At 46.3% G+C, this 13224-nt stretch overlaps 1 pseudogene across 1 annotated transcript in view; it reads right to left on the bottom strand.

The window, feature by feature from the left end:
* LOC147736720 (uncharacterized) overlaps positions 1 to 11038 on the bottom strand; it is a 29495-nt pseudogene extending 18457 nt beyond the window's left edge. Inside the window, exon 1 of the transcript XR_015307513.1 lies at positions 9793 to 11038. The product of XR_015307513.1 is annotated as an uncharacterized LOC147736720 (transcript). The remainder of the gene's footprint in view (positions 1 to 9792) is intronic.
* Positions 11039 to 13224: the final 2186 nt, after the last annotated feature.

Here is a 13224-nt window from a genome sequence, read left to right as displayed (position 1 = left end):
AAGCCACAACGCATCACTACGACATTTGCTGAACACAAATTAGGCGTCCAGGAGTACTGGATTGGACCACTTTTATGGGGAGTTGAGGAAATACGAGTTACGAGTCTGCACACACACAGCGCAGTGGCAGCCGTTATAGTTAGGTCAGAGTTTCCATAGGAAGAGTGTTTTTGTATCACTAATAACTTAAGTCCCGTTTGACTCAAGGCTAAAAGTAACATTATAGTTAGGTGTTGAAATACTACAAAAACTAATGTTAAATAACCAAAACAAACACTAATATTTAACAACTATAACCCAAACTAGAACTTGAGCCCGCCATGCACTGCTTATGACCTCATATATTACATCACATCTGACAATATTGATGACATCACTGATGACACCATACAGACATTATAACACCGTACTAGTGAGTGTGTTGGCTTTAAGTAATTCAACATGCTTGACAATTTTCTATTATCAACTTAAAGACTTCGGATTGATCCAGATTTTAAGTCCAGAGGTTGACAAGTATACGTTTGCTCCTGTAGGGCTCCTTGGGCTCAGCGCTAAGAAGATTAGTCAAATACACTGAACACATCCTGGAGATGGGCCTCACAACTGCGACCTTAGAGTCATGCCTACAGCACTAGAATGAGATAAAACTCCTCTAAGTGGGACACCCCTACATTTTATATTATTCAATAATCTGTAATGCCTGAAAATCTTTAGTTAAGTTCTGGAAATAAATACGCACATCTTATAAAATGTCTCTGGACCACTGTATCACAACTACTTAACTTGGGCCAGAAATCCAGATTGTTGATGAATTGGCAACAGCTACTTTGGCCTTTTTCACAGATTTCTTTTGAATGGGCGTTAAGCCACAACCTACGTTCAAATATACCTCTGTAACCCACGTCAGGTGCACAAAGCTATTACCTTTTTCAACATGGAGTAATTCTTCCATCTGAACTTTAGTGATTTGAAAAGCTCGCACAGTTTAGTTTTTAAAATGCACATTTACACGTGTCTCTTGGGCTTACACTATTTTCATGCTATTGACTTTCACATGTACATTCAGTCACCTTATGCTGCATATGACTAGGATGTCATCAGTGATGTCATCAGTAATGCTGTTTGAGAGCTCAAAAGTGATCTCATCAATGATGTAATTTAACATATCATGATTGATGTAATATGTGACGGTATAAGCAGTGCATGGTGGGGGCACATGTCATGGTTAGCTCAGTAAATTATACCTGGCGAACTTCAGGTTTGTTTTTTGTTCCTTTTTACCTTATTTCAACACCTAACTAATATTTTCACCATTGCAGAAATGTCACTTTTAAAATGGGCGCCATTTCTGTCTGCTTGTGCCGCCTGCCTGAGGTGCGTTGGCTGTCTAGTGTTTGAAGTGACAAGGTGCTCTACACTTTCCCCACAGTGAAAGTGGAGGCTGGAACTGCCAGGGACCTTTTAGAAGCTTCCAGCTCTTTCTGGTAGGAGGGAAGATATATGTAGAGCAGTAGAGATGCCATGTGCTCAGACTGAGGGTGGACTGGAATGAGAGGGGACACCCTGCCAGGAGGTACCGCCGCAAGAGCCTGTGTGCTGGCTCCTGAGCCCATCTGTACCCCTCTGCTGTCCACAGGGCCAGTGAGAGCCTTTGCTGGAGTGAAGACTGCTGTGTCAGGAGGAGTGCCACTTTATGGGAGATTACTGCTTCTAGGAGCTGCTGTCCTGTACTGATGAGTGCCCACTGTTTGCTGAACTTGCCCAGCCTGACTTGCCTGCTCTGCTGCCCTAGTGCCTCGTGAGCGCTATACTTTGACTGCCTGAACTCCAAGGAGGTGAGAAGCGTGGGCGCTACTCCCAAGGGTGAGAACTGTGAGTCACCTAGCGCCTGATGAGCGCCATATTTGAAGTGACTGTGCTGCTCTGCCTGCACTCTAGCACCTGGTGGGCACTGTTTTCCTGATTACCAGAAGAGTTACGCGATCTTCTGTCCCTGAAGCTTCTAGTAGGGCCTAGTGCCTCGCAAGCGCTATATTCAAGGTGCCAGGGGAAGAGGAGCTGACGCTTGCAGTGCTGTGCTGTCAAAGCGCTATATTTCAATTCCCCTGCGCGCGTGCTGCATTGTGGTGCTGCCAGAGTGCCTTATTCGCATTGACTGTGCTCTGCTTGCTGCCAAGGAGCTACAACTGTGCCCAGGAGAAGAGGAGCTGATGTATGCAGTGCCGGGATTCTGAAGCGCTACGAGGGGCGTGTGGGATTCCCCCCTGCCTGCTTGGTTGACAGTAGGCAGCTGCAACATTTTGGGGGGCATTGTACTCCTCAGGAGAAGAGAGAGAGGAGTGAGAGACACTCCTCCCCTGCCCCAGTGCTTTGCACACTTTGTTTTTGCTGTTTTTGCAGCCAGCCCTGTTTTGCGGGATATAGGGCATTTGAGCCCCGGAGAGAGGCCAGTTGGCCTGGGGCCAGTTTCAGAGTGTTGTGCCCCCGATTGGGGCGAACTGTGCTTATGCTGGCGAGGCCTATTGCCCCATATGATTTCTTGCATAATATTGTTGCATAATGCATTTGTACCTTGGATGATGATAAATGCTTTTCCCTCTGGTTTGCAGTGCTGATTTTGGGCCATTGGTAATTTGAGAGCCCCCGAGCAGGGGCTCCCCAGGCGCAGTAGCGCCAGAAGCGAATCTGAAACTTTGGGGCAGCTATTCCAGGTGTATTTACATAAAGTGTACTGTTAATGTTGCTTATGCCTAATGCATGTGGTTATATCGCTAATGGTTTCTTTCCTCCCTAATGCTTACAGGATGTTTGGGGGTTACTAGGGATGCACCATTATGCTAATGTTCTGTGCTAATGTGCGCCATAATGAAATGCCTCATGTGTTTGCCCCATTCTAATATGATTAGGCCCCATGTACCGCCGGAGGTGCCTTATGCATCTGCTAATGCCTAAGGTGATGTTGCCTAGCGTTTTTACCCTAATGAGAATGCTTCATGCCTACTATGTTTATGCCCACAGGTTGATGCCTAGCGCTGTTCCCGCCTAATAGGTTATTCATACTGTTTGTATGCCTAATGCATTAATGCTGGCAATGCTTTTACCCTAAGGCTATCTTGTGGGGGTCCCGCATAAAGTGCCAAATCTATGGTGATTTAATGCTCCCATGGTTTAGGCCTCAGCTGAGTATGGTGTGCCTAATGATATGCAGCATATGCTCACCCGTTATGCCTAATGTATTCGTGTTTTCAGGTCCACTGTGACGGTCCGCCTAAGGTGTTGATTCAGGCTTTATGCCTGACCACTGTGTGTTTTATGCCTAGTGCGAATGGTTTCTTTACCCCTAAGGCTGCAATGCTGGTGTTCTGCATACTATGCCTAACATGAGGTTACCATTCCAGGCTACGGCAACAATGACTTATGCCTGAAGTTATGCGTAATGTGTTTTCATGATTAATGCCTTTATGCTACTGTTTTTCCCTAATGCCTACGTGGCTGGTTTCATGTTTAGGCCTACCTTGACAAATGCTTAAAGTGATTTATGCCAAGTGCATGTCTACTTACCAGGAGGTACGGCCGGTGAGACGTCATTGCTTATGGACTTTCAGTGATCCTTGGAGTTCTGATGGTTCTGGCAGCGGCCCGATTGGCGCTGCCCTCTATATAGTCCCCCTGTGAATTATTCCCCGGTGCAGGCTGGCACAGTTTATCTGCACCTGTGATTCCCTTCTGATGTGTTTATTTTACAATACACATACTGTTTTTCACCTAACCTGGTGTGGAGTCTCTTTTTGTAGTGTGCCTTGTGTGTCGCCTGTGTGTACTGCGATGATGCTTTGAATTGAATTTGAATTGAATTTTAAAATATTTATTTAGCGCACTTATACCAGGACGGTTTCATGGCGCTTAGACGGCGGTGAACCAGTAGAGGCAGAGAGGGAAGCTAGACTGCTAGGGATCTGGAGAACAGGAAGGTCTTGAGGTGTTTACGGAATTCCAGATAGGAGGTTGAAGCTCTAAGGGCAAAAGGAAGCGAGTTCCAAAAAGATGGAGCTAGAACCGCAAATCTCGTCCCTCCGGACTTCTGCTTCCTGAAGCGGGGGACTGACAAGAGGGCCTGGTGAGAAGAGCGGAGCTCTCTGGCCGGAAGATAAGATGATATAGCTTCGCAAAGGAAAACGGGGGCAGTCCCTGACCTAGCCTGATAAATGATGCAGCCCAACTTGAAAAGAGTCCTCTCCTTCACCGGTAACCAGTGCAGAGACTGCAACAGAGGGGTGGCATGGTGAAATTTAGGGAGACCATAAATCAGGCGGGCAGCCTGATTTTGTATCAATTGAAGCCGGCGGATCAGGTAGTCTGGGGCGCCATTATAGACCACATTCCCGTAGTCAAGGCGCGATAGCACCATGGCCATGAGAATGAGCTTAAGGGCGGGAGCAGAAAAAAAACGGGACACCTTACGAATAGTGCGAAGGGAAAAGAAACAGGAAGACACCACTGAGTGAACCTGCGTGTGGAGGGAAAGCTGGGAATTAATAAAGATGCCCAGGGTTTTGACCTTGGGAACCGGGAGGGGAGGGGGGCCAAGTGAGTGGGGCCACAAGGAAGGGGACCAAAGACTGCAACCACTCCCAGTCAAAACCAGTTCGGTTTTGTCGGGGTTCAGTTTGAGGTGGTTGCAGTTCATCCAATCTTGGATGAAAAGCATTACCCTCTGGAAATTCTGGGCAGAGGTGGGGGAGTGGGAAAGGTTAAAGATAAGTGTGCTTTACACATTTCCTCTGGAGTTTGAACCACCCGCTCTGCACCACACTACCCGTTTCTAACATAACCCCAGCGTGTTTTTGTTTGTGCGACGTGAAGTTGCTGCATGGGAGTGCTGTTTAACTGCAAGGAAATATTTCTGTGGTTTGTTTTTAGATCTGGCAGGCTACGCCACGGCCATAAATGAAAGCTAAAGAGAGAGGCAGAGACTGGGGCATTGAAAGAGGCAGACACCATCAGTGAAAGAGAGAGAGTGGAAAAGCAGAAAAGAGGCAGACACAGGCGCAGTGAAAAAGACAGATTCCTGGGCACAGAGAGAGGCAGAGACAAGTTATGGAAAAGATAGAGATGCAAAATTAGAGGAAAACATAGAGACGGACAGCAGAAAAGACCAACAGAGACAGAGAAAGAAAGATGCCATGGAAAAACAAAGTCGACTTTGAGAGGTTTGCACTGCTTCCTCAGTCTATAATGCCAGACCTGTTAACATCAGATTAGTTTGGTCACTCGGGGTGGCACAAACAGAGCTTCAGGCCCTAATGATCCCTTTAATGGCCCTGCCCTGGGTTCCACAGTTACCACATACCAGTGACTTATAAGCGGGTTAAAGTCCTTGCCAACTGGGGTTAGCAATTCACATGTAACAGTTTTTGGGAGAGAGCACAGGCTCAGGGGTCTGGTTAGCAGGTCTCGGTGGACTTTCAGAGTCAAAACGATCAGCACTGGGGAAAAAGTGTGGGGGTGACCATACAAAAAGGGCCCTGTCCCACATCATCCTTTACCCATAATAGATGAAATGACAACACTTGATGTAGCAAAACTCTTCTCAAAATTGGATATGGCCTCAGGGTATCATCAAGGGCTATTGAGGAAGGAGTCAAGACAGATGAGGACATTTGTGGCTCCTGGTGTAGTAGATCAGTTTCACACGATGCCATCTGGTCTCGCCCCTGCAGCAGCCATGTTCCAAAGGAGATGGCAGAGGAGGAGAATGGTCTCTCTGAAGTTTTGGTTTTCCAAAACAATGCTTTGATTATCGGCAAAGATTTAGATAAGCATATGCGTACACTTAATATATTTAGAGAGCTTTCCTGAAAAGAGGATTGAGATTAAAAAAAAGAGATAGATGTATGATTGGTTGAAAATGTTGGGCATGTGGTTTCAGCTAAAGAGATTTCAATATGGCCAGGCCTGTTGACAGTCACTGAAATACCTGCTCCAAAACACTGTGACCAACAACTTGAGTTTGTGGGAATTGTGGGGGGGGATGGGCGGAAATAGAAGCTAGGAGGCTTTAGGAGTTTATCAATTGTTCCAGTTTATTTGTAGTTTGTAGAGAAAATTAATAGTTCTCCTTGAGCTGCTGTTCTGGTGGGTGGTCGGAGGGCCTCTTCTGGTGTGTGTTCCTGTTTCCTGGTAATTCCAGATATTGGCTTCGGATGTCCGTCTCCCCGATGGCTTGAAAGGAAAAGAACAAAAAAGGATACTGAGACTCAGATTCTTGGAAAAGTCTTAGGTCAGGACATGGGATCGTGTCCTTCACCACACCACGTTGTGCATGAAGAGGGGGTTAACGCCTAATTAACGTGGCCCTCCCACCCGTGTAGGTAATTCAAGCAGAGTCGCTCAGGAGTTATAGGTGAAAGAAAAATAAAGGCAGACACCAAGGAAATATCCTCATGAAAGAAAAGAAATGATGTGGCTTACTTTGGTGCAGTACAACCACCCCTTGACTGCCTCCCTGTACCTCAATATGCTCTCCCCTGCTAGCTTGATGCCCTCACTTCGCCCGGTTCACTCACCATCCTAGCTGCAGCTCTCCTGAGCTATGGAGGCGTTTTCACACCTCCTGAGGGAGGTGGGGATCCACCAATCCTAGCTCCACTCCTCTCCTTCGTCCGGGTTATCATTGCCGTCATCGTCCCGTTTTCTCAACGTTTTTTCCCTCTTCTCTCCTCTGGCATCCTGCTAATACAACTCGATGCACACTCCGCGTCTTCCGTCTCCGCCTTTTCTTTTCTTGTCGGCCTTCCTGATTGGTCCTTCTCCGTAAAGCCATCTCCTCATTGGGTCTCTCCGCGTCTTCCGTCTTCCGTCTCTGCCTTTTCTTTTCTTGTAGGACTTCCTGATTGGTCCTTCTCCGTAAAGCCACCTCCTCATTGGGTCTCTCCGCATCTTCCATCTCCGCCTTTTCTTTTCTTGTCGGCCTTCTTGATTGGTCCTTCTCCGTAATGCCACCTCCTTCTTCCTGCAAGGAGGAGGTCGGGAGCAACGGGTTAACCCTTGCCATCTCCCGGCTTTCCGTGGTATTTCCTGTTTCCAGGATGGGTAACGGGGGTTCAGGGCCCTACTCTCGGGGTCCTCCTCACAGAAATGTATGAATTTTATTCAAAATTTACTGAAAATGTTGCGGTGATTGCTGAACCACTTCACAACCTTTTCAAAAGGAATGCTTGAGGGATTTGGGGACAGGAAGGTGCATTTGCAGAGATTAGGGGAAAACTGCTAAATGCAGGACTACTGAGTCTATTTCTACCAGGCAATGAGTGATGTATCACTAATGATACTGGTAGCATTGGCATTGGCGCTGTAGTGACTCACGGCGAAGGAAATGAGGAATGTGCAATGGCATCACACACACTGCGACCACGTGAACGTAAATACTCGACCATTGAGCGTGGGATGTAGGACTGTGCGTGGGCAACTTAAAAGATCAAGTCATCCTCATGTGGGGCCAAGTTCAGAATATGAACAGATAATACACCTCTTTTGAATGGTAATAATGTGAACACCAGCAGGCTACTGCCAGGTCGGTGAGGTTACGTTTGAAACATCATTTTGAGGTCGAACACACTGCAGGAGAGAGAAACAAAAATACTGATTGCTTGCCCCGACTGCCCTGAGGGCAGGAAGATGTGGAACATAAGAACACAGAGAATGACTGTGAGGATGTGGAATGTATTGCAGGAAGTATTTGTTGGCCGGGTCAAGACTGTCTGTCTGTGTGTGTGTGGAGGCAAAAGTAGAGAAAGACATTGGATGAAGATTCTATTTTATTGAAAGTGATTCATTTCATGAAGAAAGAATGGCCAAAAGCAAAACGATTTGTTGTGAAAACTGCAGACCAATAGCAAATTTCATACTGTCAGAGGTGAGACATTTAGCTGTGATATCGAAAAACAAACGACTGACAATGCAATACTTGTCGCCTGCCATCAACAGGGATGTGGAAAAACTCATTAGAGAGAGTTACCAGTTGTTTGCAAAATGATAAAAGGATGATGTACACAGTTCTGCTTATGACAGAAGTGGGTTTTCCTGACAGGACGGGACCATGAATGTAATGATTTTTTAGGTCTGTTTCAGATGCTTCCTGTGCATCAGAAATTTGCCATTGTGCTTGAAGACTACATGTCAAATTGGTTGCAAGTACGGTTTGTACGTGTCAGAGAGGGTTTTCAGGGTGAATTGGTTTCGGATAATTGTGTATAATTGGTCTTGAGGGAGATGAAGCAGTATTTGGATGGAGCTGGTATCAAGCATAAATGTGCTAGTCTTCATCACTCACAGAATAATGGCCAAGCAGAGAGGATGAACAGATTGGTCAATCAGGGTTTTTTCAAGGCCGGTATCAAAGTGGAAGATGCTGTCAGGGCTATGCTTACAGCTTATCGCAACACACTGCACTGCACCATTGTGTGCAGAGAGGCAGAAACTTGCATGATTTGGTCCTAGTAATGTGCACTGAAGTGTCTAAAGAGGGGCTAAGACAGAATAGCTGTCTAAAGAAGGAAGAAAGATGAATTGACCTTCAAAAGATACATGTGATATTGTAAAGGTATTGTTCACCCAGACATGATCACAGAGGCAATAATAAACTTATGCAATCAAAGTACTCTGAAATGACTGGGGGAATCAGATGCCGAATTTCCACAGTAATTCCACATATCTCAGAGCCAAATTTCCACAGTAATTCCATATATCTCAGAGCAATCCCCATTTACTTCACCCACCCTCCAGCAGAGTTGCTTTAAATGCTGATATTGCTGACTTTGAGGGAGAAAAAGTGAGGGAAATGTAATAGGAGACATAATGGAGACACAGCTGAGGCCTTATAATGGGGCCCATATTAGATAAAATAAACATAATATATCACCCTATCATGTACACGGTAATGCAACTAACCCATTGATATTCAGAACACCTTATACTGTGCACCTAACCCTACAGACCACACTGAATCTTGAACCTCCCTTGACCTTGTACGTTGTTCTACATGATGTAGTATGTTATAATACAGCCGGCCCTCTCTGACCTGCAGGCCCCCCAGTTCTATGTACATGTACCTACGCACTTCAGAAATAGACCACTTCTTATCGAAGGCCCTGGGGTGCAGCGGGTCTAATCCCCACCCATCCCACCACTACAGACCTGACTTACAGATCACCTTTCCTCTTCACACTGCCTTCCTCTCCTCCTAAGGGGCAGACCCTGGCTGCCCCAGAATTCCTCCTACAATCTGTGCACTCACACATCACATAGACCCAGCCCCATCTCTAAAGTGCTTTAGTTCGCACTAGCAACAAAAAAGGGCACTGTTACTCTCGGTGAATAACACCTCACTTTCATCTCACACTTAGGGGATGGTGAGTATCGCGGAGCTTGGATTGAAATCACAGATTCTGCCACATAATTCCTCAGAGGTCCTGAGCCCGGAATGGGGCGTCTCATGCACGGACCAGAATTCAGGTCATTTTTCATGTGCAGAGTCCCAATTCTTAGCCTATCACTGAACGGGAAGGCGAAACTCCTTTGCGAAAATAAAGGCGATACCAGGTACATAACCGCTTCTGGTGTACTCAAGGCCCCGCCCCCAAAGATACCAGTCCACACAACTCCGATTTGGCCCCCTGCAGGTCTTACTAAAAATCTGGGCAGATCCACTGGGGAGATATTTTATGTTACATTCCCTCAGAACTGTACAAGTGAGTAGACATTCTGCATGGTCATTCAGTACGAAACAAATACCTGGGATGGCTTTGAGCAGCAATCCATCTGCGTCTGTATTTCCTCTCTCCAATGGGTCTCTAGCGATAGCTCCATCAGTATCAGGAGCATTCTGTGGCAGGAATGATGAGGCTCCAGATGGGCCCTGCGCATCAGCACATGTGGGTTGTAGGTCAGAGTTCCCATCTCGGTTCTCAGGGCCCAGTGGTTCTTGCTTGTAGTTCTGATCGTAGTCCTCAGGACTCAGTGGTTCTAGCTTATAGCCGCGATCTGGACTGAGTGTCTCAAGGTGCATTGGTTCGGTCTTGCAGTTCTGATGCGATTCATGTGCATCAGAAAGAACCTGCAGGCATGTGTTGAGCTGCAGACTCTGGTCTTCTTGAAATGCTGGTTGTCTGCAGAGGTTTTGCCGTTGACCCTCACCCTCAAACCACAACAACTCTTGCTTTAGGAGTTCACTTGGTCCCTCCCCATCTGGGAGCACTGGTTGTCTGCAGTGGTTTCGCTGTGGCTCATGTCCCTTGTAAAACAGTGGCTGCGGGCAGACGTTCTGTTGTGCTCCCCAACTATCTGCATACAATGGTTCTTTCTTCATGTGTTCCTCTGGTTCTTGTTGCATGCAGTGGTCTTGCTGTGGTTCATGGCCATCATCAAACACTGGTGGAAGACCTGGGATAACTTGAGCATCTGGAGGAGGGCACCTGGAGCCAGTACCCTCCTGCTGTGGTCCAGGGCCAGTCGGAGACAGAGGTTGGAGGCACTGGCTCTGCTGTGGTTCATGCCCATGAGGAGACAGAGGTTGAAGACACTGATTCGGCTGTGGATCACGACCAGGTGAAGATGTAGATTGAAGACATTGGTTCACCTCCTTGGCCCTGACTGAAAGATTGATCGGAGGGGACCTGCTGAGAGGACAATCTCTAACCACCACCGGACTGACCCTCTCCAAAGACACGCCCCCATTTTCAAGGTGATCTAGACCCTTTGCTATCCAGATTTGCTCCATGAGCCCAGCGACTCTTGACGGCACGTCCTCTAAGATATTCTGCAAGTTATCCAGTTTGGCTTCCAAGTGCTCCAACATAGATAACAGGATCATGTTAGGCAGGTTCCCTGATAGGGCTTCCATCTCACAGTCCCTCTGAGCATCAGTTTGGGATCTTGAAGATGACACATTATGGGTAAGAGAAGAAGGGAGTGTGGCTCTTACGGGTTCAGGGGAACACCGCACTTCTCCTATTTGTCTTCGAACCTGCCTTTTCTCCATTCTGAAATTCTGATGTTCAAGTCCTCAGGTGTCTGTGAAAGGAAGAAAATAGAAAAGACAACACATTATCACAGGACAATTAGGGCTAAATACTCCTTCCTGTATCACCACAGCTAAGGCTCAAAAGAACTAAATTGTCTGAAGAGCTGGAGAGGATCTACCCTGCTCAAGGTCAGGCTGTCCTCTAGGACATCAGGAGTTACCCTGCTACACATCTAAACCCCGCTCAGTGCTGCCCTTACGTGATATGGTGAGATTTCATGCAGGTCTGCTCTGCCCTGCCAGAGAGGACACCCTAACCAGAGCTGATCTGTTAAGCTTCAAAATGTATCAGTATGACCTCATCAAACCTAACCATATAATTTAACGGACTTATTACGTTTTTGTAATTCTTTTTTTTTTAAATTAAAATATGGTAAGCATTACCATAATAGATATTCTCTATGAAATTGGGCCGTGAGAAATAATAGATTTAAATTCCCAGATAAAAATACACATTTTCTGGTCAGGAATTGAGCTACCTAGGTCACGTAATCTCTGCTGATGGGGTCTGCCCCAAAGATGAATCAATTAAAGGCACACAGGAAATACCTAGACCCATAAAGAAAGAAGAGGCCCTCTCGTTTTTGGTGAGAAACTTTCTATTCTCAGTTTGTACCTAATTTTCTTGTGCCATGTGAGCCCTGCTGAGGAAGGGTGCAGACTATGTGTGGAGTAGGGAATGTGAGAAGAATTTGCAGATGTTAAGGAGAGTCTTGTGAATGCTCACAGTCTGCATAGTTTTGCCCCATTGTGTTGTTACGGACGCCAGAGACAAGGGCCCAGGGGTGGAACTGAAACAGCGGCATGATCGGAAAGCAAGTCATGATTGCCTTTGCATCTAGGGCTTTGCCGGAGGCTGAATGTAGACATTCCACTACTGAGAAGGAGGCCTTGGCCATGCTTTGGGCTCTCAAAATAAACATTCTTGTGGAGTGTAGGAAACTGTCAGTAGAGGATGTTCGACTAGTCCAAACTGGCCCCAATCTATGCAGCTGCTACAAGGTGCCTGCTTTCTAGTGTCAAATAAGAGGCAATCTCTTTCTGGCGTTTAATATGATACATGGACAATGACACGACTGACAGAACTTGCCAGACCGAGAACTGTTGATCTTTACTTTCAAGCTCTACACATTTTGAGCAAACAGTCGAAGAGCGCCCATCTCCGAAGGCTAGTAGGCATCAAGCCATTAGTCATTATGGCCATTAACAAGCAGAACTTCTGTCTTCTCAGCATTTCACTTTAGTTTATTGCAACCCAGCCACTGCCATAGGACAGGCATGGTTTGGTGGAATGTGAAGAGAGCAGAGGGTTAACTGTCTAAACACAGCAAGATCTGGGTGCCGTCAGAACACATAAATGCTCTAACACCTTTCTCAAGTAAAGCTTCAGCAATTGGGATTACATAGCTGGTGAACAAATAGGGAGAGATTGAGGACCCACGAGTCACTCTGAAATTGCATGCAATGTGTTGGGCGAAAAGTTGCCCAATCTGAAGTTACACGTTCAGTCTGTAAAGAATGATATGAACCTCTTTAGCGCCTAGCACCTGATGCCTAAAGCCACAACATGGTTCACCAAGTTGGAGTACTCATCTGTGCGAAGACAGCAGAGAGATCTAATGAGAACAAAGCGTTGGCTCCTGCTCCCATTTCAGCTCATCCATAATAGGGAGAAGCACTGTCTCTATTGTGTGATGGCCGAAATCATGCCCTAGTGTCCTTGAGAAAGTAGTTTTTCTACAAACTTATCCACCAGCTAAGAGCAAAAGATAGTAACAATATCGGTAATAACTTTTTTAAACCAAGGAATCTGCTCTTGGCTTCCAGAAAAAGGGATTCGCTGTGGTGTCTTTAAGAGGGGCAGGAACCATACCATTAACAACTAAGTGGGGAGTAATGGCAGAGGTACTGGTCCAACTTAGAGATTCAGTTGTTTAAAATTTGTTACAGGATTGACGTTGTTCAGCTAGCCAGATCTAGCCACCCCAAAAGAAAGTTGCAGAAGTCTCAGGGTAGAAAGTGGAGAACTCCCTGTGTCAAATAATTCTAGGTGCTGAAGTGGTCTCTACCGGGGGAAGGTACGTGAATCAATCTCCTCCATTAAGGTTTTAATTTTGTTGTGTCGCACAGTTGGTGCAACAGTG

The sequence above is a fragment of the Lissotriton vulgaris genome, chromosome 1_2, assembly GCF_964263255.1.
Source record: "Lissotriton vulgaris chromosome 1_2, aLisVul1.2, whole genome shotgun sequence".
NCBI lineage: Eukaryota > Metazoa > Chordata > Amphibia > Caudata > Salamandridae > Lissotriton > Lissotriton vulgaris.
Note: the sequence above shows the minus strand (reverse complement) of the source record. Positions and strands in the feature narration are given on the sequence as shown.